Source organism: Carlito syrichta, unplaced genomic scaffold, assembly GCF_000164805.1.
Source record: "Carlito syrichta isolate Samal-C Ts95f unplaced genomic scaffold, Tarsius_syrichta-2.0.1 Scaffold290399, whole genome shotgun sequence".
In the NCBI taxonomy this organism is placed as follows: domain Eukaryota; kingdom Metazoa; phylum Chordata; class Mammalia; order Primates; family Tarsiidae; genus Carlito; species Carlito syrichta.
Window position 1 is genome coordinate 902,065 of NW_007234495.1, and position 3,381 is coordinate 905,445.

The 3,381-nt window shown below is 44.5% G+C and overlaps 1 protein-coding gene across 1 annotated transcript in view; it reads right to left on the reverse strand.

Moving 5' to 3' along the window:
- RNF145 (ring finger protein 145) overlaps positions 1 to 297 on the reverse strand; it is a 60,588-nt gene extending 60,291 nt beyond the window's left edge. The window contains exon 1 of the mRNA XM_021710588.1: positions 222 to 297. The gene's annotated coding sequence lies outside the window, so the exon portion shown is untranslated. The remainder of the gene's footprint in view (positions 1 to 221) is intronic.
- Positions 298 to 3,381: the final 3,084 nt, after the last annotated feature.

Below are 3,381 nucleotides of genomic sequence, written 5' to 3' on the forward strand. Positions count from 1 at the left end.
CCCCCGCGCGCCCTCGCTCACTCACAATCGCGCCCGCCGGGTGCTTCCCGGGCCGCCTCCGGGACGTGGGCGGGCGACGCAACGCACAGCCCGGCCCCCGCAGCTATGGAGACGCGCGGCACGGCGACACCTGTCCGCGCACTGTGACACACGGCATTCTGACCCACGTGCGCTCTCCACTCCCCAAACTCCACGAGCCGCACACGCGCACACCCACCCACCTGGAGCCACCACGTGGGAGAATCTGAAGGGCTGATCCTGTCCCGGTGCAGTCGCAGTAGCAACGAGGCCAGAGTTGCTTTTGGTTTTTTTAAAGACACAGTCTTGCTCTGTCGCCCAGACTGAAGTGCCCTGGCGCAATCACAGCTTGCTGCAGTCTCGAATTCCCGGGTTCAAGGGGTCCTTCTGCCCCAGCCTCCCGAGTAGCTGGCATTACATGCGCACCACCACGCCCGGCTTTTTTGGGGGGGTTGGGGTTAGAGATGGGGTCTGGCTATGTTGCCCCGGCTGATCTCGAACTCCAGGGCTGCGGTTTTTGTTTTTTGTTTTTTTGCTCCCTCGCTAAGTGAACTAGACTCCTAGACGCAGGGACCACTTCCATAATGTTTCAGCAGTGCCCAGCACTGTGTAGGCACTCCATGAACTTCTGTGGAATAAGTGAGTGGATGAAAGAACGAGCTGAACTGTTCACTGGGTATCTTTACTTTGAAAATTTTGACTCCTTGGTTTAGCTTAAAGAATTTTACTGCAGTGTGAAATGAATTGGGTTTGTGTGTTTGTCTTGTCTAGGTCTTAGGTTTAAACAGATTAGTGTACACTTCTCCTCCCCTATCTCGAGAAATGCCATTTGTTCAGTCCCAGTCTCTAGCACTTATGTGCAATCCTACCTTACTTTAAATGCCACACTTTTTAGGGCAGGAACTGTTCCCACACAATCTGTAGCCTGAAGCATGCTGTGTGTTTACACAATGAATCAAGGATTTCGCTAGTCTTCTGGGCTTTCGCAGGACTTTTCATTTCCCCTTTGTCTAGCTCTCTGCCTCACAAGCACCTTCTGCAAACCTCACCTCTGTCTCCGCCGCCGCCCCGCACCCCACCCCACTTGCTTTCTCCCTGATTAGCTCCTGGAGAGCTAGTTAATGCTAGAAACTAGTCTGATCTTAGATGTTGAAAGTGCTGGGATAACTGGCGTGGCACCGAGTGTGCCACTGCACTCCAGCCTGGGCAACGAAGTGAGACTACGACTCAAAAAAAAAAAAAAAAGTGTTTATGTAGGGGAGGATACGTACATACATACCCAGTTAATGGGTAAGATGTTGCAACTATACTGGGTCATGCTGAAATTGTGAAGCTTCAACTTCTGCATGAGCAAGAGAAATTAATGTATTTTTTTTCTTTTTGGTAGAGATGAGATCTCACTATCTTACCCAGGCTGGTCTCTAACTCCTGGCCTCAAGCGATTCTCTAGGCTCGGCCTACCAGAATGCTGGGATTATAGGTGCGAGCCCCTGTGCCTGGCTAGTGCCATAATCTTGTTATCTGTGATGAGGGCCCGTCTTGGAAATTCAAGTCTCTGGCCTCTGCTCTTTAAATGGTAATCCCCCCAATTCTGAACACCCTTGTAGCTTGCTAAAATTGTAAAAGCAAACTCTATATTTAGAAAATGCAATCCCTGGAGACAGCTTGCTTTCCATTAGTTTGATGGCTTTGTAGAAATCCAGTTTTAAACAATTATGGGAATTGTGTTCATAACTCTCTATGACCACCTTTCTTTCATCCAGTGCCTTAGACTACTTTACAAGAATCATGAAGCCTGGCACATCCCACGGAGGCAGTTTTATGAGTCTCTTTATATAACCTGGTAAGTAAGAAATTACAAAGGTCACGTAAGTAATGACTGAAATAGGAAGCTGACCAAGATAGCAAGGCCTATCCCTTGGTTCCCTTCCTGTTTTCACAACTTTGCTACTGACTCAGTCAAGAAAACATAAGGTTATAAAGATACCTGTTCTATTGAAGAAAAAAGAAAAAAATAATAAGACCAGAAACAGATTACAAAGATGCCAAAAAGTATATAACCCTAAATTCCAGAGGCCAGGTGTGGTGGCTCATGCCTGTAATTCTAGCACTTTGGAACCCATAGTGGGAGCATTGAGTCCACTAGTTTAAGACCCACCTGGGCAACATGGTGACACCTCATCTCTACAGAAAATAATAATAATAATAATAATAAACACTAAATTCCTATTGGATTTATTTCTTCTGCTTGGATAAATTACAGAATTTTGAAATTATGATTTTAGTATTGTTGGTGGACTTGTGTGTTAGAGGGTGAAGATGTCTACCTCAGCTCTTACCTTTTCTTTTTTAAAGGACGGAAAATGGCTTCAAAGCCCTATCACCCTCATTATAAGTACTCTGGACTTATAAAAGAAAAAAAGGCCATTGTCTTGCTAGAGTCTGGTGTGGCCATGTGCTCTTTGAGCCATGGCTGTCGCCATGCTTCCTGGCTTTAGCCCCCTCCCCCACTATGGGGAGGTAAATCTTCTCTCTCCTCTTTCTCTCTCAAAGTGACTTTTAAATAAACTTTTCTTTCTTAAAAAAAAAAAAAGGTCACATGTCCTTTTACCTTTTAATTTTACAGCAACTGCCTGTAAATGCTGAAGTTCAAAACAAGTAAAGAAAATTACTCTGGTAATGAAAGGGTTACTGCTATTATATTGCTGCTAATCCAGTTTTGGAAAAGCCCCACTTTGCCAGAAGCAGGTAATCTAACTAGAAAGAAAAACAAAGGAAAAAAGAACAAGGTGGGGGGGAGAGAGAGGGCCTCTCAAATAAGTGAGAGCAATCACATGTAGAGGAAGTACTCTCCAGAGGCACCCAAAGCCACCACATCAGGAAAAACCAGGAGTTAAACTTATCCTAAGTACCTGGAACAAGCTTAAGGAAATCCCCAAATGCCACAGTTTGATCATAAAAGGAACTAACCAAGGGAGCTAGAAGGAAAGAAGTGAAGTGTTTATGACTGCAGAATGGCAGATCATTTGGGAGTCTAAGGGATATCTTCCTTCCTTTCTAAATGTGTCCAACGTGGAGGAAAAAGTCAGCTCAAAGTTTGAAAGAGTGCATACTTGTTAAAGTTCTAGCCATTCCAAAAGATGAGTTCCTGAATTCCTTTTAGAGCTAAATATTGCTAATAATCACATGGAAATAGTCTTTTGTTTCAAATCTGCAGATAATTGATGGGCAGTTTATTATCCACTTGCCTTCTAGATTCAGAGATCTAATATGACAGATTTCACGTGATTGGGAAGATGGGGGAGAATTTTCATTTATTTATTTAGTTAGCTGGTCGGTTGGTTTTTGTTGTTGTTATTTACG